The sequence below is a fragment of the Macaca nemestrina genome, chromosome 17 (genome assembly GCF_043159975.1).
Source record: "Macaca nemestrina isolate mMacNem1 chromosome 17, mMacNem.hap1, whole genome shotgun sequence".
Lineage (NCBI taxonomy): Eukaryota > Metazoa > Chordata > Mammalia > Primates > Cercopithecidae > Macaca > Macaca nemestrina.
In genome coordinates, this window is record NC_092141.1 from 49,094,862 (window position 1) to 49,118,395 (window position 23,534).

Below are 23,534 nucleotides of genomic sequence, written 5' to 3' on the forward strand. Positions count from 1 at the left end.
ACCCCGTCTCTACTGAAAATACAAAAACTTAGCCGGGCGAGGTGGCAGGCGCCTGTAGTCCCAGCTACTCGGGAGGCTGAGGCAGGAGAATGGCGTGAACCCGGGAGGCAGAGCTTGCAGTGAGCTGAGATCCGGCCACTGCACTCCAGCCTGGGTGACAGAGCGAGACTCCGTCTCAAAAAAAAAAAAAAAAAAAAAAAAAAAAAAAAAAAATCTGTTAGTTTGCACTAGGTCTGACATTTATATCAAGAAATATTTTATTCGACTTATTAACATATTACCAAAGATCAAGTATTATCTTTAAATTGAAATGATTCTGTTTCTTATAATAATAGGCTTCTGTGAAGCAATGATTTTAAAACTCCATATCACAAATATTTATTAAACTCTTCAATGTTACATCAGTTTTCCTCCCACACACCCATACTGCAGTCCCAGAATAAGACACATAAGGAGTAGTAATCAAGAATTAAGACTTTCTTGTTAAAAACTGTCAAAAGCTTGCTACACCAGCATCCAGCGACAGGAGGAGAAATGTCTCCAGTCTACTACACTCCCCTGCAAGCCAGGTTTTAATTTGTTGAGAAGGGGGAAAAGCCTATAAAAATCTTGGCAAAATACAGAGCTGCTAATTTAATCAATTTTAGTAGTTAAAGCAGTGATTTCAAGTGCTAACACAATCTGTTGAAAGAACTAATTTCCAAGGTAGGGGAGATTCATTTATTTCTACTTTTTCTTCCCAGTTTTCCAGTCTAAGGCTATGTGGGCAGCCCTCATGCACTCACTGAGACACCCCCTCCCACGAGTTAGGAGTCTTGGGCCCTAACTCAATCCCTGAAGCAGCAGAGAAACAGGCCTTCCTTTCCCCTGGGGAGGGCCTTCCAGGTGCAGGTGAAATAGACCTCAACTGATAGATACCTGTAGTAATAGATACTTGCTTGAGGGTGCATTAAGAGCTAAAATCATGCTGAACCACAAGAAAGGGCTGGGTGCTTGCTACACACTGCCCCTGAGAGAGAGAAGGGGTGCTCTGCGTCTCCCCTAATTCTGAAATCTCCCAGTTCTCAGCCAGGCGTGTTGGCTCACGCCTGTAATTCCAGCAGTTTGGGAGGCCAAGGCGGGTGGATCAACTGAGATCAGGAGTTCAAACCAGCCTGGTCAACATGGCAAAACCCCGTCTCTAACAAAAATACAATAAAATTAACTGGGCATGGTGGTGCGTGCCTATAGTCCCAGCTACTGGGGAGGCTGAGGCAAGAGAATCTCTTGAACCTGGGAGGCAGCAGTTGCAGTGAGCCAAGATCGCACCATTGCACTCCAGCCTGGGCGAATGAGAGAGACTCCGTCTCAAAAATAAATAAATAAATCTCTCAGTTCTCACTGCCTCTCATCATTAAATTTCCTTTGCAGCAGTGTAGTGGCACCATATTTTGATATACTAACAGATATGTTTCTAATTCCTGGTAGTTCCTTTATACCGCCTTGAAAGCTATACAATGAGACATTCATTACCTTGGGAAAGGGTTGCTACAGCAGAAAAGGCTTTTTGAGTATGATGAGCCAAACCCTGAAGATCTCAGAGCATGAACAGTTTAAGATATTGCTAAGTGCCACCTCTGAAACTAGATAAAGTTTACTTGGGCTGGAGGAATGAAGAGAGGGAGAATCAGAAGGAAAGAAAGTTTAGATAGCAGTAGGTTCCTAAGAAAGCGTCAGGGAACTTCCCTAGGCTGGGCACGGTGGCTCATGCCTGTTATCCCAGCACTTTGGGAGGCCAAGGCAAGTGGATCACCTGAGGTTAAGTCAGTAGTTCAAGACCAGCCTGGCCAACATGGTAAAACCTGTCTCTACTAAAAATACAAAAAAAAAAAAAAAAAAGCCGGGCACAGTGGCTTGCACCTGTAATGCCAGCTACTCAGGAGGCTGAGGCAGGAGATTCGCTTGAACCCAGGAGGCAGAGGTTGCAGTGAGCTGAGATCGCACCATTGCCTGGGTGACAGAGTGATACTCTGTCTCAAAAAAAAGCTTCCTCTCATACCCAACAGGCATGAAGAAGCCAAGGTAGAGGAAAGCTGTGATGCATTCCCAGAATAGAGCCCAGGGAGGTTTCAACATACCACAGTCCTCTCACCCACCATGGTGAGGACACAGAAGAAATATCTGGGTTGTGCACCTCAGCAGGTGAGACAGAGGCAGCCTCCGAGCAGCCCCCCGGGCATCAGCATGGTGCAGGGAGAGGGAAAACATTTTTTTTTTTTTTTTTAGACAGAGTCTCGCTCTGTTGCCCAGGGTGGAATGCAGTGGCGCAATCTCAGCTCACTGCAACCTCCACCTCCCGGGTTCAAGCGATTCTCCTGCCTCAGCCTCCTGAGTAGTGGGATTACAGGTGCACGCTACCACACCTGGTTAATTTTTGTATTTTTTTTTTTTTTTAATTAGAGACGGGGTTTCATCATGTTGGTCAGGCTGGTCTCGAACTCCTGACCTCAGGTGATCCACTCATCTTGGCCTCCCAAAGTGCTGGGATTACAGGTGTGAGCCACCGCACCCAGCTGAAGCAAAACGTTTTCCACACACCTGAGAGTAACACAGACCTGGAGCAAGAGCTTAGGCACCCCACCTAGTTTTCTGCAGTCCAGGAATGATGAGGGAAGCATGAAAGTAGGGGAAAAGAGTGTATCAAGAGAGGCTTTGCAGCTAGAAGAGACCAAAAAAAAAAAAAAAAAAAGTACTTGGGAGGCTGAGGCAGGAGGATAAAAATAAAATAAAACAGGCCGGGTGTGGTGGCTCATGCCCATAATTCCAGCACTTTGGGAAGCCAAGGCAGGTGGATCACTTGAGGCCAGGAATTTGAGACCAGCCTGGCCAGCATGGTGAAACTCTGTCTTTACTAAAAATACAAAAATTAGCTGGACGTGGTGGCTCACACCTGTAATCCCAGCTACTTGGGAGGCTGAGGCAGGAGAATCACTTGAATCCGGAAGGTGGAGGTTGCAGTCAGCTGAGACCGCACCACTGCACTCCAGCCTGGGTGACAGAGTGAGATTCTGTCTCAGAAATAACTAACTAAATATAAATAAATAAATAAATAATAAAATAAAATAAAAATAGCCACCTGGGCCAAAGACAGAAGAATCAGATAGAACGTGGTACATGTTGGCAGATGCCAGCATGGTCTGATGAACAAGGGCAAGACACTACCTGTCCCCACCCTGATGCTGTGCCACTAGGTAAGTCCCCAGATCTCAGAGGAAAAGAGCAGTGGGAACCCTAAACTGACTAAGATTTGGTATCTGCCACTTAGCAGAATGACACTCTTTGAGTGCAGAAGAGGAATTAAGTCGTGGAAAAATGGAAAAAGGCGTATTTCTTGCAAAACTGATTCATGTCATGAGATTTACGCTGGTCACATGTATCCCATGGAATTTCCAATAAATGTGTACCATAAACAAAAGACTTCTAAAAAAATATCGTATGTATTAGCCTTTGAATAAGAGTTGGACATCATGCAGGAGTGTGAAGAAAAGAACATCTTTGTTGTGTTCTGATCAATATCATCTTCAGACTGGAATTACAGCTTTACTCTATTTCTTTGGGGGTGAAGTAACTATTTTCCTTAGTTTGTTCAAGAATGGATTGACTGATTAATCAAAATTCTAGAAATAACTGGAGGATTGTACTATGCTGCCTGCTTTCATTAACTGCTTAGTTGGTGGACTGACAAAGCACTGTAATCGTTTCTTTGCAATTCCCATGGTGAAGTAATCTCAAATGCCACTAGTATCATTCACCTCCCCATCAACTCCCACGTCTCTGCCGTGTCATGATGACCTGGGATAAAGACTGTGGGTGGCGGCAAGGATTGTCACAAGTTGTAGATTAGACAAACCAGAGGGGACCTCAGAAAAGCATTTATTTTGGTTCTGGTTTCCAAGCAGGTCTGCAGCCAGATCGTTCAAAAAGAACGATTGTCTATCCTATGTTTAAAGATCTCCAAAGAAGGCAATCTCTGATAAGCTGTTTTAACATATAAAATCTGTATTTTGAGAAGTTTCCTCCTTTTATCAAATCTAAACCTAAACCCATCTCTTTTCATTTTCTTCTTTGTGATCGGTGATAAAAATACATCATATGATTCTGCTTTGAAATCCTATTTTGGGCTTATAGATAGTATTTATTCTGCTAGAGACGTTGGCTCTTTTAGAAAAGAGTTTCTGGGCCGGGCACGGTGGCTCACACCTGTAATCCCAGCACTTTGGGAGGCCGAGGCAGGCGGATTGCCTGAGCTCAGGAGTTCACCACCAGCCTGGGCAACAGGGTGAAACCCCATCTCTACTAAAATACAAAAAACTAGCTGGGCGTGACAGTATGTGCCTGTGGTCCCAGCTACTCAGGAGGCTGAGGCAGGATAATTGCTTGAACCGGGAGGTGGAGGTTATGGTGAGCCGAGATCATACCACTGCACTCCAGCCTGGGTGACAGAGCAAGACTCCACCTCAAAAAAAAAACAGTTTCTGTCTTAAATGGGGATTTTGTAACTTGCTGTCTCAGAGGCAGATTTCTGATGACTAATGGGGTAATTTTTGTTTTTGTTTTTGAGATGGAGTTTCGCTCTTGCTGCCCAGGCTAGAGTGCAATGGCGTGATCTTGGCTCACTGCAAACTCTGCCTCCTGGGTTCAAGCGAGATGGAGTTTCTCCATGTTGGTCAGGCTGGTCTTGAGCTCCTGACCTCAGGTGATCCACCCACCTTGGCCTCCCAAAGTGTTGGGATTACAGGCGTGAGCCACCGCGCCTGGCCTAATGGGTTGATTTTATGCAGGGTGAGACACCAGTAGCTGGGTAGCTGGACACTTCTCTGAAGTGCTGCCTTTCCCTCAGGCACTGCTTGTGTGGAGATACCCAGCAGAGGACCAGAAAGAGCTCTCCAGTTGTGTCAGCTGTGAGGAAGGAAGGGAGAAACAGGAAGCGAAACCTGAGGCAGGACACCCTACTACATGGCACAAACGGGGTCACCTCATGGGCAGTAGCTGTGACAGGTGAAGCCAGAGCAGAGATTTTGGTGGCAAAATATCTTGAAGTCCTGAACCTTGAAGTCTTACATGAAAATATCTTGAAGTCCTATGTGAACCTTGGGTGGACATTACTCTAAGGCAAGGATTTAAGATGAGTTACAAAAGAGTATTCCATTCTAGCATGGCAAGAAACCTGGGCAAAAAAATTAAGTGATCAATAAAGCTAAAAGTTAGTGGGAAAATGTAGTAAAGTCTACACAGGTACTTGTGAGCTTTGTTTTTCCCAATGATATATTTAATTAAATGAGTAATATCCGCCAGGTGTCGTAGCTAACACCTGTAATCTCAATACTATGGGAGGCTGAAGTGGGAGGATCATTTGAGCTCAGGAGGTTGAGGCTGCATTGAGCCTGGATCATGCCACTGCACTCCAGCCTGGGCATCACAGTGAGACTCTGCCTCAAAAAAAAAAAGTTAGTTGGGTATGGTGGTACGCACCTGTAGTCCCAGCTACTTGTGACACTGAGGCAGGAGGATCACTTGAGCCCATGAGTACAAGGTTACAATGAGCCATGATTGCCCCACTGCACTCCAGCCTTGGTGACCGAGTGAGATCCTGTCTCAAAAAATAAAATAATTTTTAAAGCAATATTGAAATACATTCTCATTGTAAAAAAGTAAGCATTAGAATTATGGCTAATGGGCTGGGTGCAGTGGCTCACGCCTGTAATCCCAACACTTTGAGAGGCTGAGGCACGTGGATCACAAGGTCAGGAGTTCGTGGCCAACATGGAGAAACCCCATTTCTACTAAAAATACAAAAATTAGCGAGCCGTGGTGGTGGGTGCTTGTAGTCCCAGCTACTTGGGAGGCTGAGGCAGGAGAATCACTTAAACCTGGGCAGTGAAGGTTGCAGTGAGCTGAGATTGTACCACTGCACTCCAGCCTGGGCGACAGAGTGAGACTCCATCTCAAAAAACAAACAAACAAATAGAATTATGGCTAATGTCCTCTTTGACCATTTCTTTCCCCCTACAACCCCCCCCATCACCCTCCATCCTAATAGGCACCCTAGAGAAGGGTCATTCTTCTGTGTTTGGGAGGTAACTTTCTGCTTTTCTGGCCCGTACAGCCTCTTCCTCTTGGGGCTAAGGAAGATAATGGGGAAGATGGTGAGGATGAGTCAATATTTCCTCTACTCTTGGACAGAGGCTCAAAAGAGAATCATTGGGAGTTTCTCAGTCCAACCAAATCATGATGCAATCAGGAAAAAGAACCTAAAATTTTGGCATGTAGTCTTTCATTTTTCAATTTGCAGTATCAGTGCCAATTTGGTTTTTTGTGTGTATATCTTTACAATTTTTTTTGTTGTTTCTTTAGGCATTTTTCAAAAGAAATTAAGGGAAGGTACATCAGGCTCAACTGATCTGCCATCAATAACCTGGAAGCTTTTCATTCAATTTTATGTGTCATCAGTCTTTGCTTCTCATCTCTGGAATATTGTGATAATTTCAAAATGATCTTCCTATTTCTCTATCTCCTCATCTACTCATCTTTCTTCTCTCAACTGCCTTCCCTCTAATTCATCCATAGTCATAGTTATAAAATATCAGTTAGCCAGGCGTGGTGACTCATGCCCGTAATCCCAGCACTTTGGGAGGCTGAGGCAGGTGGATCAACTAAGGTCAGGCCAACATGGCGAAACCCTGTATCTAATAAAAGTATAAAAATTAGCTGGGCATGATGGTAGGCAGCTGTAATCCCAGCTACTCAAGAGGCTGACGCAAGAGAATGGCTTGAATGTGGGAGGCAGAGGTTGCAATGAGCCGAGATTGCACCATTGCACTCCAGCCTGCGCGACAGGAGCGAGACTCTGTCTCAAAAAAAAGAAAAAAAAGAAAAATAAATAAAAAATAAAACATCATTGTTATTTCATCAATCTTCACCAGCTTTTCATTGCCTACAGAATGGAGTCTCAGTTCCTCAGGTTGGCATTCCACAATCTGATCCCAAAATGTGAATCTACACTTAAACCACTCACTACTCAAACTTCATTCCAACCATTGTTCCTGAATGTTCTGTGTGTTATACCTATCTGGACATGAATACTCCAGCCTTTACCCTATCTAAATTCTGTTCCCTTCATTTCTCTGAGTTCCATCTGTCTTTCAGAGTAGTGTGCTAGCTCTGTGCGTCACACAGAAATGAATTTTACAATGTAGAAATCCTGTTCTCATTTGCAGTACAATTTGACAATACATTTCAATAACCATAGAAGTGTTCAAATCCTTGGGCTCAGAAATCTCACTCCTGAGAATTTATTCTTTAATAAACAGAAATAGAGGAAAGGTTAAGTCAATTACAATACATGTACTTAATAAAATAGGATACAGCTATTTAAAGTTATAACTAGAAGCACTATATAGCTTATGAAAATGCTTATGAGAAATTAAAGAAAAACAGAGAATAAAATTGTGATTAAATCTGGAAACCTGGAAAGGGAACTAGAGAAACAGTTGATTTGTGGGGTGGTGGGAGGTTACGTGATTCTTTTTCTCTTATTTGGATTCCCTTGATGCCATCCATTTTTTTTTTTTTTTTGATACGAAGTCTCCCTCTGTTGCCCAGGCTGGAGGGCAGTGGCACAATCTCAGCTCACGGCAACCTCCACCTCTGCTTCCTGGGTTCAAGTGATGATTCTCTGGCCTCAGCCTCCCAAAGTGCTGGGATTACAGGCAGGAGCCACTGCACCCGGCCCCTTGTTGCCATCTTAACACTGTTCTTATGATATATAATTGTGATACATAATTGCTGTTCTTGGCCGGGCGCGGTGGCTCACGCCTGTAATCCCAACATTGTGGGAGGCCAAGGTGGGCAGATCACCTGAGGTCAGGAGTTCAAGACCAGCCTGACCAACATGGTGAAACCCTGTCTCTACTAAAAACACAAAAATTATCTGGGCATTGTGGTGTGTGCCTGTAGTCTCAGTACTCAGGAGGCCGAGGCGAAAGAATTGCTTGAACCAGGGAGGTGGACGTTGCAGTGAGCCAAGATCACGCCACTGCACTCCAGCCTGGGCAACAGAGCAGACTTTGTCTCAAAAATAAATAAATAAATATAAAAATAAAAAATAAAAAATTGCTTTAAAGAGTAATGTAGAATTCTTATTTAAACTATCTGATCAGACCTATGAATTGAATCTTTCTCCTCTTAAGAGTTCTTAGCGTTGGCCGGGTACGATGGCTCACGCCTGTAATCCCAGGACTTTGGGAGGCCAAGTGGGCAGATCACCTGAGGCCAGGGGTTCGAAACCAGTCTGGCCAACATGGTGAAACCCTGTCTCTACTAAAAACACAAAAATTAGCCAGACGTGGTGGTGTGCACATGTAATCCCAGGTACTTGGGAGGCTGAGGCAGAAGAATCGCTTGAACCCAGGAGGCAGAGGTTGCAGTGAGCCAAGATCACGCCACTACACTCCATCCCAGGCGAGAGAGTGAGACTCCATCTCAAAAAAAAAAAAAAAAAAAAAAGAGTTCTTAAAGAGTTTAGCAAGGTTGCAAGATACAAGGTCAATATACAAAAATTAATTCTATTCCTATGTACTTGCAATGAAATTTTATTAATTGAAAAATTAATTGCAATTTTATAAAGTACCATGTACAATACCACCCCAAATTGAAATATTTAGGGATAAATATAACAAAAATGGGCAATATTTGTTTGCAAAAAACTATAAAACACTTATCACAGAAATTAACAAGAACTAAATAAATGGAAAGATATGGAATGTTCAAAGACTGGATGATTCAATATTCACATGTCAATTGAGCTATAGATTCAATGCAATTCCAATTAAAATCTTAGCAAGCTTTTTTGGTAGAAATTGATAAGCTGATTTAAAAATTTATATGGAAAAGCAAAGTACCTGGAATAGCTAAAACAATTTTGATTAAAAAAGAACAAGTTGGCCGGGCGCGGTGGCTCACGCCTGTAATCCCAGCACTTTGGGAGGCCGAGGCGGGCGGATCACAAGGTCAGGAGGTCGAGACCACAGTGAAACCCCGTCTCTACTAAAAATACAAAAAATTAGCCGGGCGCGGTGGTGGGCGCCTGTAGTCCCAGCTACTCAGGAGGCTGAGGCAGGAGAATGGCGTAAACCCAGGAGGCGGAGCTTGCAGTGAGCCGAGATCGCGCCACTGCACTCCAGCCTGGGCGACAGAGCGAGACTCCGTCTCAAAAAAAAAAAAAAAAAAAAAAAAAAAAGAACAAGTTGAAGAACTCATACTACTTGATCACAAGACTTACTATAAAGCTGGACAGTGATCAAGACAATGTGGTATTGATATAAGGATATAGATATAGATCCATGGAACAGAATTGGGAATCCAGAAACAGACCCACACATCTATGGTCTTTTTTTTTTTTTTTTTTTTTTGAGCGAGGGTCTAGCTGTGTCACCCATGGTGGAGTGCAGTGGTGTGATCTCAGCTCACTGCAACCTCCGCCTCCCAGGTTCAAGCAATTCTCCTGCCTCAGACTCTTGAGTGGCTGGGATTACAGGCACCGCCACCATGTCTGACTAATTTTTGTATTTTTTTTAGTAGAAACGGGGTTTCACCATGTTGGCCAGGCTAGTCTTGAACTCCTGACCTTAAATAATCCGCCCACCTTAGCCTCCAAAGTGCTGGGATTACATGCCTGAGCCACCATGCCCAGCCTGGTCTATTGCTTTTTAACCACGTGCCAAAATAATTCAGTAGGAAAAAGATAGTCTCTTCAACAAATGATTCTGGAATAGTCAACATCTACCTGCAAAAAACAAACAAAAAACTGACTTTGACTCTTTTCCATATTTTTAAAATTAGCCCCAAATTTAAGATTTTTAGGGAATGGACTATAGGCCTAAATGTAAAATCTAAAACATCTAGTAGATAGTCTTGTGACCTTGGGGTAGGGAAAGATTTCATAGATAGGCTGTAAAAAGTATAAATCATGAATTTTTTTTTTTTGAGACGGAGTCTCAAAATTAACAAAATTTCTAACATTGTTAGAAAATAAAAGACAAGCCAAAATATAACAGAGCAAACTGGGAGAAAAAACTTGTAAGATATAGCTGATCCAGGCTATAGAAACAACTCTTTACCCATATAGTTACCCATAATATACAAATAATATTTTCTTTTCTTTTCTTTTCTTTTTTTTTTAAATAGAGTCTCTGTTTCCCAGGCCGGAGGGCAGTGGTGCAATCTCGGCTCACTGCAACCTCTGCCTCCCGGGTTCAAGCAATTCTCTGCCTCAGACTCCCAAGTAGCTGAGATCACAGGCACCGGCCACCACACCTGGCTAATTTTTGTATTTTTCGCAAAGACAGAGTTTCACCATCTTGGCTAGGCTGGTCTTGAACTCCTGACCTCGTAATCCACCCGCCTCGGCCTCCCAAAGTGCTGGGATTACAGGTAGGAGCCACCAAACCCAACCAACATTTTCAATTCAATAGATTAAAAAAAGGCAACCCCTATCCCACTCAATGGACAAAAGAGTTGAACAGACACTTTGCAAAAGAAGAGAAACAAGTGTTTAACAAATACATAAGAAGTTGCCTTTCACCATAATTTATTAGGTAAAGGCAAATTTAAGCCACACTATAATGACACACCTACTAGAATGGCTAAAAATTTTTGAAACTTATGATATCAAGTCCTGGAGAGGATGTAGAGCAACTGGAGCTCTTACACATTGTTGATGGGAAAGCAAAACAGTATATTCTCTTTGAAAGACAGTGCGGCAGCTCCTTCGAAGTTGGGCATACATTTTCCATACAATTCAGCAATCCTACTTCAAGGTGTTTTCCCAAAATAAATGAAAATATATTTCCATACAAAGAACTGCTAGCAAATATATACCAGATTTATTTATAACCACTCCAAACTGGAAACAATCCAAATGTCTATCAACTGGGGATGGAGAAACAAATTGTGATACATCCGTACAATGGAATGCTACATAGCGATAAAAAGGAATGAACTACCAGTACATTCAATGACATATATAAATTTCAAAACACCATGGTAAGTGATTGAAGTCACACTCAAAAGACTATATGTAGTATTATTTCATTTATATGACATTCTGTAAAATCAAAACCAAAGGGACAGAAACGAGATTAATGATTGCCAGAAACGAGATTAATGATTGCCAGAAAATGGAAGTGAGGATAGGAGATTGCGTACAAAGGATCATAAGAGAACTTTTGGGGGTGATGGACATGTTCCATATCTTGATTGTGGTGGTGACTACATGACCCTGTACATTTTTGAAAACTCATTAAAACATACTCTGAAAAAGAGTACATTTTAACTCCGTGTAAATTATGTCCCCATAAATCTGATTCCAAAATTGAATTCTGCATACTGACAGCATTGGCATTACCTGGCATGTTGTAAGAAACGCTGAACCCCAAACTCCATCTGCATGCAGACCTTGTGTTGTAGGTCAGGTTCCTCAGGAAACAGGCCCTGAGATTCTGAAATTTGCATACAGGAGGCTTCTTAAGGGGAGATCTTAGAGGGAATGGAAGTAGGACTGAATGGGATTGAATCCATCTGCAGTGCAATTCGACAGAAGCCTCAGCTGAGCCTACAGGGACCTCTGGAGCTGGAATTACCTTAAAGGTGGGCCCTCTCATCAAGCAGTCATTGGATGTGACTGCCCCCAAGGTCTGACCTTGGTTGGGCAAGGTGGTTCTCTTTAGCTGAAGGAAATTTCCAGAGAATGACTCAGCTGACAACCATCAGCTGCCAGCACTCCTGGCAGCTGGGTAAATGAGTGCCTCCATCCTGAAAAGAGAATCTGGGCAACTCATCACAGCACCCACTACAGCTCACTCCTTGCACCTTTTGAGTCCACTCATTTCGTAGAATACGTTCACTCCATCTTGGGAGAGCTCCTTCAGGGTTCTTCCTGGTCTCTTTTCCTAGGGAAACTTGTAAAGACAGTGGGATGAACCACATCCTTGCCCCCACCAATACCACAGCTGGTGTCAAGGCCACAGTCAATACTCATCATCTTCCTTCTCTACTGCCCATTCCAGATTACCTCCACCCTCAACCAGCACCTCTTCTGGTCTAAGTGGCCTGTCTGAGAGATGGACCCTGATCCTTTTCCATGAGCAGTAGGAGCCCCAGATGATTATATCTTTCTTTCTCAGGCTGTGATGCTGCATTTGTTACTGTCAGGATTGAGCAGGGGATGCCAGGTGCAGTGGCTCACACCTGTAATCCCAGCACTTTGGGAGGCCGAGGTGGGCAGATCACTTGAGGTCTGGATTTTGAGACTAACCTGCCCAATATGGTGAAAACCCGTCTCTACAAAAAATATAAAAATTAGCCGGGCATGGTGGCAGATGCCTGTAATCCCAGCTATTTGGGAGGCTGAGGCAGGAGAACTGCTTGAACCTGGCAGGTGGATGTTGCAATGAGATGAGCTCGTACCACTGCACTCCATCCTGGATGACAGAGCGAGACCCTATCTCAAAAAAAAAAAAAAAAGATTGTGCAGGGCAATATCAAGAGAAACCCCAGTGGATTACTTGGGTGCTAGACTTACTCTTCCCTGCCTCCATCATGTGACAGCAGTCCTATCTCCTCCTGATCAGGGCAATTCCTCCTGACAGGATGATGACTCATTTCCTTGCCTGCTGGTATCCTGGTGTAAAGTACCTAATGGACTGACGGTTTACTAGAACTCTTGTGTCCCCTGGTGGAAATATTTTCCCTCTGGGAATGAAGACTTCTAGATCCACAGAACCTAGAAGCACAAATTCCCTGGGTGAGCTATTGGGAGGGATGATAAACAGCCACTCCTATTTCTGCCCTTTGGTTCCCAGACTCATATATTCTACCATTTTAGGAACACAGCACTATATAATGGGCACTGATTTAGGGTATATACTGCATTCTGTAGGATGCCATCTATGAACTCTAAGCTAGTGTCTCAGCTGGCTTTCAAAGGCCATCCCATTACTGTCAGGCCATACGTCTCTGGGCAGCATGGAATACGACAGGACCTCTGGATCCCATGGTAAAGTGTCCTACTGACATACCTCCTTGACTGTTAAGTGGATCCCTTGAGCCAATACAATGTTTTACGGGTTCCCATCATGGTAGGCAAAGCACTATAAACCCTTGGACAGTGGTGCTGGATGAGGCAACACAAGTAAGAAAGGAAAATCCAGCCAGGTGAGGTGGCTCATGCCTGTAATCCCAGCACTTTGGGAGACCGAGGTGGGTGGATCACCTGAGGTCAGGAGGTCGAGACCACCTTGACCAATATGGTGAAACCCCATCTTTACTAAAAATGCAAAAAAAAAAAAAAAAAAAAATAGCCAGGCGTGGTGGCATGCACCTGTAGTCCCAGCAGCTTGGAAGGCTGAGACAGGAGAATTGCTTGAACCCAGGAGGTGGAGGTTGCAATGAGCCAAGACTGTGCCACTGCACTCCAGCCTGGGCAAGAGGGGACTCTATCTCAAAAAAAAAAAAAAAGAAAAGAAAAAAGAAAGAAAGGAAAATCCATACGCAGGATATATGTTGATTGCCAAGAAGACAAGTCATTGCCCCTTTTAGGATAGTAGGGGCAATTAATAATGTGGTTGCTTGGTCTCCTTAAGGCATAATGTGATATCAAGGGCTTATTGTTGGTCTCTGTTGCTTGCAGACTAAACATTCAGCATTAGCGTAAGTTACAGCAGCCTTTATAAATGTTGGGCCCTTGAGTAGCTCCTGTGCTTTCCAATGTGGATACTCACTACTATGGACTAAATGTTTATCCCCCAAAATTTATATGTTGGAGCCCTAGCCCCAATATGTTTATATTTGGAGATGGGGCCTCTAAGGAAGTAATTAAGGTTAAGTGAGATCATAAGGGTGGGGCCCTGATCCAAAAGGATTAGTGCCCTTATAAGAGACATGGAGAGCACTTGTTCTTGCTCCCCTCCACCTCCCATGCACTGAAGAAAGGGCATGTGAGCACACAGGATGAAGGCAGCCATCTGCAAACAGACACCAATTCTGCTGGCAGGTTGATTTTTGGACTTTCTCCAGAACTGTGAGAAAACAAATTTCGGTTGTTGAAGCCACATTTTTTGCGGTATTTTGCTGTAGCCTAAGCAGATCAATAAACTCCATTTATGAGTACACTGTGCCAGCCCTGTGGTGACTGGTAGTAGTTGGCTTGGTCATTCTGCCTAGTGCCCTCCTGTTGTTCAGTGCCTCTCCCATGGTGGCTGCTAGGAGCAGGCATTAGCATGTGATGCAAAGATCTTCACATTTCATGTCTGTTGCTGTAGATCTATGGACCTATATCTTCCCATACTCCCAGGCCTCCCATATTCTAATATTTCTTTTTTTCTTTTTTTTTTTTTTTTTTGAGACGGAGTCTCGCTCTGTCGCCCAGGCTGGAGTGCAGTGGCGCGATCTCGGCTCACTGCAAGCTCCGCCTCCCAGGTTCACGCCATTCTCCTGCCTCAGCCTCCCGAGTAGCTGGGACTACAGGCGCCCACAACCGCGCCCGGCTAATTTTTTGTATTTTTAGTAGAGACGGGGTTTCACCGTGGTCTCGATCTCCTGACCTTGTGATCCGCCCGCCTCGGCCTCCCAAAGTGCTGGGATTACAGGCGTGAGCCACCGCGCCCGGCTCTAATATTTCTTTCCCGGGTCTCTGAGCAACCAATGAAGCCATTCACTGCTGCCATGAGCTCACATATACTTTTGCCACGTGTCTCTCTCTGCACAAAGCAGGTGATCAGCACACTCCCCAAATCTCTAAACATTGGGAGGATTTCCTGTCACTCCCCATTTCAGGGCTACTCCTGAGAGAGACTGTAGTCAGCAGAGTTTGTTTTCAGCTTGTAACCACATCAGAGTATAACCTGAACCATCCATGAACCAGTCTCAGTATTGCTCCTCCTCGGCCAGCATGGTGGCTCATGTCTGTAATCCTAGCAATTAGGGAGGCCAAGGTGGGCAGATCACCTGAGGTCAGGATTTCAAGACCAGCCTGGCCAATATGACAAAACCCGGTCTCCACAAAAATACAAAAATTAGCCAGGTGTGATGGTGCGTGCCTGTTATTGGGGCTGGCAGAAACCTCACATGATGCATTTTTTTTTTTTTTAAGACTGAGTCTCGCTTTGTCGCCCAGGCTGGAGTGCAGTGGCACCATCTCGGCTCACAGCAAGCTCCGCCTCCTGGGTTCATGCCATTCTCCTGCCTCAGCCTCCCAAGTAGCTGGGACTACAGGCATCCACCATCACGCCCAGCTAATTTTTTGTATTTTTAGTAGAGATGGGGGTTTCACCCTGTTAGCCAGGATGGTCTCGATCTCCTGACCTTGTGATCTGCCTGCCTCAGCTTCCCAAAGTGCTGGGATTACAGGTATGAGCCATCTCACTTGGCCAATGCATTTTCTTTTATTTTGAGACAGAGTCTTGCTCTGTCACCCAGGCTGGAGTGCAGTGGCACCATCTCGGCTCACTGCAACCTCCACCTCTGAGGTTCAAACCACTCTGTCTCAGCCTCCCAAGTAACTGGGATTACAGATGTGTGCCACCACACCCAGCTAAGTTTTGTATTTTCAGTAGAGACGAGGTTTCACCATGTTGGCCAGGCTGATCTCACCTCTAAAACCATATGATATAATGGGTCGCATAGCCCAAGAAGCAGGACTGCTCATACTGTAACCTGAAACCACCATGGAGCCCTTTCCTGCCCTAGGCCTCACACAATGCTGGTAGATTTCCTTGTCACTTGGTAAGGTTTAAAGCAGTGTTCCTAAGTAGGTAATATGCTGCCACTAGAGCCCAAAGAGGCCTGGTAGGCATTATGCTTGCTTCTTAGCGGTGGGAAGTGCAAGATGGAATAATTTGACCTTTACTTTGGAAGGAGATATCCCAGTATGCCTGAAGCCACTAAAACTTCACTAGTGTGGCAGGCCCCTGAATCTTTGTAGAATCCTCTGGAACACATGTCTTACCCAGGCCTCCAACAAGTATTTATATTTCATTTTTTTTTTTTTTTTTTTTTGAGATAGAGTCTCGCTCTGTCGCCCAGGCTGGAGTGCAGTGGCCGAATCTCAGCTCACTGCAAGCTCCGCCTCCCGGGTTTACGCCATTCTCCTGCCTCAGCCTCCCGAGTAGCTGGGACTACAGACGCCCGCCACCTCGCGGGGCTAGTTTTTTGTATTTTTTAGTAGAGACGGGGTTTCACCGTGTTAGCCAGGATGGTCTCGATCTCCTGACCTCGTGATCCGCCCATCTCGGCCTCCCAAAGTGCTGGGATTACAGGCTTGAGCCACCGCGCCCGGCCAAGTATTTGTATTTCTTGTGCATCTGGTCCAAATAACGAGATGTCATTGATATAGTGGGCCAATGTAATATTCTGGGGTGTTCAAATGGCCAAGGTCCTTTCAGAATTTATTTCTGCAGAATGCAAGAGAGTTAACACAACCCCAGGGCAAGACTGTAAGTCTGTACTGTTGTGCATCCCACATGAATGTGAACTTCTTCCAGTTAGGAATGGATAAGAATGCAGCCAAGTGCAGTGGCTCACGCCTGTAATTCTAGCACCTTGGGAGGCTGAGGCAGGTGGATCGCCTGAGGTCAGGAGTTCAAGACCAGCCTGGCCAACATGACAAAACCCCGTCTCTAGTAAAAATACAAAAATTAGCTGGGCATGGTGGCAGACACCTATAATCCCACCTACTCAGGAGGCTGAAGCAGGAGAATCACTTGAACCCAGGGGGTGGAGGTTGCAGTAAGCCGAGATCACACCACTTCACTCCAGCCTGGGCAAAAGAGCAAGACTCCATCTCAAAAAAAAAAAAAAAATGTATTGGCCAGATTAATGGCTAATACCCCAAAGTCATGTTAATCTGCTCTAACAAAAATACCATTTGTAACCCAGCAAGCACAACTGGGGCTACTCTTTGGATGAGTTTGCCACATCCTTCAGGAACTGAAGTTCCTGCATTTCTAGCATTTTTACTTCACTTACAATGGACCATTGCTTCTGGTTAAGGTCAGAATTAAGTGGGGAAAACATGACTCCTGCATTCATGAAGTCTTCAAAGGTGGCTTTAATCTCTGCTGTGTTCCCTAGAGTGTCATACTGTCTTTTATTTACTCTCTTGGATGGAGGAGGAGGGAGTAGTTTCAGAGGTTTCTACTTGGCCTTCTCCACTATGATGGCCCTAATTTTACAGTCTAAAGAAGAAATTATTGGGAGAAGCCATCTACCCTGGATTCTGAGTATCCCTGCACATTCTTACTAATATGCTGGGAAGACAAGACCTTGACTTCTCTCTACTTAGGAGATTTCTCAGGGTTGTACACACAGCAATGAACCTTGAGACATGAGCTAACATCTCCTTCCAGGACAAAGAGTAGACTTGCATACTGCTTATAAAAATAGTGGATTCCCGGCCAGGCACGGTGGCTCACGCCTGTAATCTCAGCACTTTGGGAGGCCGAGGCAGGCGGATTGTGAGGTTAGGAGTTCAAGACCAGCCTGACCAACATGATGAAACCCAGTCTCTACTAAAAATACAAAAATTAGCTGAGCCTGATGGTGGGCACCTGTAGTCCCAGCTACTCAGGAGGCTGAGGCAGGAGAATTGCTTGAACCCAGGAGGTGGAGGTTGCTGTGAGCCAAGATAGAGCCACTGCACTCCAGCGTGGGCGACAGAGCGAGACTCTGTCTCAAAAAAAAAAAAAAAAGGGATTCCCATAACAAGGAATGCAATCATGTCCTTTGCAGGGACATGGATGGAGCTGGAAACCATTATCCTCAGCAAACTAATGCGGGAACAGAAAACCAAACATTGCATGCTCTCATTTCTAAGTGGGAGTTGAATAACGAGAACACATGGAAACATGGGGGGAACAACACACACTGGGGCCTGTTGGAGAGGTTTTGGGGAGGGAGAGCATCAGGAAAAACAGCTAATGGATGGTGGGCTTAATACCTAGGTGATAGGTTGATCTGGGCAGCAAACCACCATGGCACATGTTTCCCCTTTGTAACAAACCTGCACATCCTGCGCATGCTCCCTGGAACTTAAAATAAAAGTTGAAGGAAAAAAAATGGTGGATTCCCTAAACTCAGTGATTTTTCTCCTGTAACACAAGCCACTTTATGTATAGGCAGCAATCTGGATCCTCTGCATCGCCTCTGTGGGAACTGGGGGCAAGGGGAACAGATGCAGACATGACGCTGATACTGCTTGCTGTGGTCTGATAAAGTCCTTTGTCTCTGACGCAAGAGTCTCGTATTCAACCAGCAAACATGAAACAATAACAGACTAATGGCTTTTAAGGAGGGCAAAATCCTAGTCCCTGACAGCAATGATGGGGAGCAGAGGTGGTTCTTCCAACGCCCAAGTATGTCCATGTCATATTACATTGCATTATACATCTGGAGACGGAAAATCAGGTGGGTCTTTGGACTCCCTGCGAACTAGACCTGGGTCAAAGGCTCCATTTATTACCTAGCCCCAATATACTCCCACTTTAACAGGGAGACCACAATGAAGCTTTGGGTCTCCAGGCATCAGTGTGAACTCAGGCCTTATATCCAATAGCTCTCAAAAAGACTGGGAATTACCCTTTCCTGAGGAAATGGCCATTGGTTTCTTTGGAGAAGGACTGGGGGAATCACGATCATATACATTTGCTGTGGCACTTCTTCCTGGAAACCGACTCTCTGCTTCAGTCAGGTTCTGGGTTCTGGGTTATTGGGGTGACTACCCTCAAACTCCTCATCACCCATCTTTGATTTTTTCTGGTTGTACATATTGAACAATTGGCTTTTTGGCTACTCCATCGATCTTGCCCCTGGGAATATAATGTTCTTTTTTGTTTCCATCTGGCACTTTTATTGGTTCACTTTTTCTGTTTGATTCATTGGAGTGATTTGGGGGTGTGATATGAACCATGGCTCCAGTTTACATCCTGATGGCGTTCCAATTGCTCCACCATCACCTGATTCCATCACTGGATTTATTCTTTTATTGAATAGTACATCTTTTCCCCACTGATTTGAAATGGTGTTTTTGTTAAATGGTAAAAATTAATTTTTTTCTTTTTCTTTTTTTGAGACGGAGTCTCGTTCTGTCACCAGGCTGGAGTGCAGTGACGCGATCTCGACTCACTGCAGCCTCTGCCTCCCGGGTTCAAGCAATTCTCCTACCCCAGCCTCCTGAGTAGCTGGGACTGCAAGCACGTGCCACCACACCCAGCTAATTTTTGCATTTTTAGTAGAGACAGGGTTTCACCATGTCGGGCAGGATGGTCTCGATCTCTTGACCTTGTGATCTGCCTGCCTTGGCCTCCCAAAGTGCTGGGATTACAGGCGTGAGTCACCACGCCCAGCCAAAAAATCATATTCTTATTAGTTTTTTCCATAGCTCTCCTTGGATCAGGTCCTCTGTGGTGTCACTCATTATGCTAATTGTGCCCAGCTTGCATCTGAGGGTTAAATGCTATCTCCTGGGATCCTATCCATTACTCTCAGGGAGCCCAGTTCTGTGGCAGCATTTGCTACCATGAACACTGACCCATATGTAACAGCCACAGTGAGTTTCCCAACAATGCCAGTGCCCCTCAGTCAGCGCATTCCTTATGGCTTTGTAAATAGAGTGCCCTCTAGACCCTCTAGGCTGGCATTATGCAGAATATCCACTCTAATGTGCCCACCGCACTCAACCTTTTATCCCTTCCTCCACCATGGTCCATGATAGTTCTAGCATTTCTACCTCACTTACAATGGACGGTTGCTTTTCCCAAACTTTGAGAGGCAACTGAGCAGCTTAATAGCACCATCTCCTGGGATCTTCAATAGTTGTTACATTTTGTATCATGGGCTATTGGTCCCACATTGATAAACTCTGTTATCCAAATTTATTCAGTGCTCCTTGATCCACCACCCTCAAGATATAGTGCCAGATGTACTTTCCTGACGCCTGCTGGAATCTGTGATCTAGGTCCTGCAGCTCCTTTGGCGTATACTGGACCTGAACGTGATAGAGAACACAGTCTTCTTTGGAACTTTGCTGCTCTTATAATGAAGGCCTGGTCCTGTTCCTCAGCCTTTTCTGCTCTCCCGTTGCAGGCGATGAGTCTCTTTATATGCTGCCAAGGAGGGCCTCTGGTTTTCACACTTCAACTTACAGGCGATTAATCACCCTCAGCCTTTCATGTCTTCCTCCAATGCAGCAAGAGCCAGAAGAAACAGCCATCCAATTCTCAAGTCCTTATATTAATATAATTACTATTGCCTTTGAAACTCTCAAATTCCTCTCCAGTCTATTCTCTCCCATCAGTTTCCCATTCCAGTTCCCTGCTGCTGGGAGGTTTTTTGTTGTTGTTTTGGTTTGGTTTGGTTTGGTTTTCTCGTTTCTTTAAGACAGTCTTGCTCTGTTGTCCAGGCTGGAGTACAGTGTCACCATCTCGGCTCACTGCAACCTCTGCTTCCCAAGCTCAAGTGATCCACCTCAGCCTCCCGAGTAGCTGGGACTACAGGTGTGTGCCACCATGTCTGGCTTTTTTTTTTTTTTTTTTTTTTTGAGACAGTTTTGCTCTTGTTGCCCAGACTGGAGTGCAGTGGCGCAATCTTGGCTCACTGCAACCTCCGCCTTCCAGTTTCAACCAATTCTCCTGCCTCAGCCTCCCGAGTATCTGGGATTACAAGCACGCACCACCATACCCAGCTAATTTTTGTATTTTTAGTAGAGACGGGGTTTCACCATATTGGCCAGTCTGGTCTGAAACTCCTGACCTTGTGATCCACTCATCTCAGCCTCCCAAAGTGCTGGGATTACAGGCATGAGCCACTGTGCCCGGTAATATTTTTCGTTTTGTTTTTTGGTAGAGATAGAGTTTTGCTATGTTGCCCAGGCGGGTCTTGAACTCCTGAGCACAAGCAATCCATCCGCCTTGGCCTCCTGAAGTCCTGGGATTACAGGCATGAGCTACTGCACCTGGCCAAAGGTTTTAATAATCACACCACAACCTCTTGCCACGGGTTTGATCAGGTGTTTATTGTAAGCCAGCTGTTGGGTGAAACAGCTCCATAATCCTATAATATGTGTCTCATGAGAACTCCTGATACCAACTGTCATAAATTAGGTTCCCTGGGAAACAGACTCTGAGTCTGAGATTTACTCTGAGTCATGTGGGAATTTATTTGGGAGTGCTTTAGGATCAGGGTTGCCAGATAAAATATAGCATGCCCAGTTAAGTTTGCATTTCAGATAAACAAAGAGTGCAATATTTGGGACATGTTCATATTAAAAGTTATTCTTACTTATCTGAAATTCAAATTTCACTGGGCGTTTGGTGTTTATATTTGCCAAATCTGGCAACTTCTGTCTAACGAACACCACCTATGAGAAGTGAGGAAGGCAAGCTTGTGAAGGGGAGACGTTCAACTATGAAGCAGTTGGAGGAGAGACTTCAGCTGAGTCTATGGCGAAGTCAATAGGTTGGAGAGCCCTTCAAAGTTGCCCTGGGCCAGGCGCGGTGGCTCACACCTGCAATCCCAGCACTTCGGGAGGCCGAGGCGACTGCTCACCTGATGTCAGAAGTCCAAGACCAGCCTGGCCAAAGTGGCGAAACCCCGTCTCTACCAAAAATACAAAAATTAGCTGGGCGAGGTGGCGGGCGCCCGTAGTCCCAGCTACTCAGGAGGCTGAGGCAGGAGAATTACTTGAACCCAGGAAGCGAAGGTTGCAGTGAGCCGAGATCGCACCACTGCACTCCAGTATGGGCAACAAAGCAAGACTCCGTCTTGAAAAAAAAAATTAAAATTAAAAAAAGTAATAATAAAGCTGCCCTGCCTTGAGGAAGTGGGCCTAGGACTTCATTTTCCCACATCAACCAGCCATTGGATGGAGGCTGCCTCTTATCAGGGAACATGATATTGCTTGAGATAACTCTCTTCTTAGAGAGGTATTCAGCTGAGGGCTTTCATCTGCCAACACCCCCAGACCACTGCGGAATGATTGCCTCAGTGCCAATATGGGGAAATCCCGATCTGACCATTGCATCAGTACACCTACTGAACCGGAATCTGCCTTTAACAACATCTCCACGTGATGTTTATGCACATTAAAGTTTCAGAAGCATTAGTTTAAGGCTGGTTCTCCAACTTCTGTGTGCATCAGAATCGCCTGGAGGGCTTAAGCCTCAGCTTTCTAGGCCCCACCACTGGAGTTACTGATTCTGTGGGTCTAAAGTCCAAGGATTTGCATTTTTTTTTAAATTCCCAGCCGGGCTTGGTGGCTCACGCTTTAATCCCAGCACTTTGGGAGGCCAAGGCAGATGGATCACTTGAGATCAGGAGTTCGAAACAGCCTGGCCAACATGGTGAAACCCCGTCTCTACTAAAAATACAAAAATTAGCCAGGCGTGGTAGTGCATGCCTGTAATCCCAGCTACTTGGGAGACTGAGGCAAGAGAATCGCTTGAATCTGGGAGGCAGAGGTTGCAGTGGGCCAAGATCGCACCATTGCACTCGAGCCTGGGCGACAAAACCAGGCTCCGTCTCAAAAAAAAAAAAAAAAAAAAAAAAAAAAAAAATCCCCGAGTGATACTGAGCTCCTGCTGGTTCACGGATTACACTTAAAGAATGACTGGCTCCAAATATACAGACATCTAATACCTTATAACCTGGAGGCAGGTGGCTACTGCAGCTGGTTCAGCTCCTCTACAATGCTGTCAAGGACACAGGCTTTCCCTTTATGCTCTGCCATCATTAGCATATTAGCCCTTTGTCTTCATGCTGGTCATTTCTGGTTTCAAGATGGCTGCCGTAGCTCCGGTTATCACATCCGTGGTCAAGGCATGAGGGACAGCGACAGGCGAGCACCAGCTGTAAATTATTTCTTTTCTGAAGAAACAAAAGTATTTTTGGAAGTCCCTCACTCCTGCAGATTCTTTTTTTAATTTCATAAATCCATATCGTTTTAATTATTTCAGAAGCATGTGTGATATATTCATGAAGTGAGTTAATTTAGAGAGGACAAGACCAACCCATGTCTTCACTAAAAATTTCACAAAAACCCCGAAAAATACCCTTCACAACTGCCACTCATTCCTAGAAAAGGAAAGGAAAGGAAATAAATCCAATCCCAAGTGAGGAATAACCAAATATGATTATTTATATATGTATTTATATATATTTATATATATTTATATATAAATACATATATTCAGTAAAGGTGCCCAGATCTGACTAACTTCTCCTTCAACTCTATTATATGAAAAACCAGGCCAGCACAGTGGCTCACACCTGTAATCCCAGCATTTTGGAAGGCCAAGGCGGGTCGATCACCTGAGGTCGGGAGTTTGAGACCAGCCTGGCCAACATGGTGAAACCCCACCTCTACTAAACATACAAAAAATTAGCCGAGTATGGTGGCACATGCCTGTAATCCCAGCTACTTGGGAGACTGAGGCAGGAGAATTGCT

The 23,534-nt window shown here is 44.8% G+C and overlaps 1 long non-coding RNA gene across 3 annotated transcripts in view; it reads right to left on the reverse strand.

The window, feature by feature from the left end:
* LOC105476847 (uncharacterized) overlaps positions 1 to 23,534 on the reverse strand; it is a 161,741-nt gene that overhangs the window by 98,393 nt on the left and 39,814 nt on the right. Inside the window, exon 1 of one of the 3 annotated variants that reach the window (XR_011615686.1) lies at positions 11,444 to 12,322. The exons of the other annotated variants lie outside the window; for them this stretch is intronic. This is a non-coding gene — a long non-coding RNA (uncharacterized lncRNA). Of the gene's footprint in view, positions 1 to 11,443; positions 12,323 to 23,534 lie in introns of those variants that run through there. 3 annotated transcript variants of the gene reach the window in all.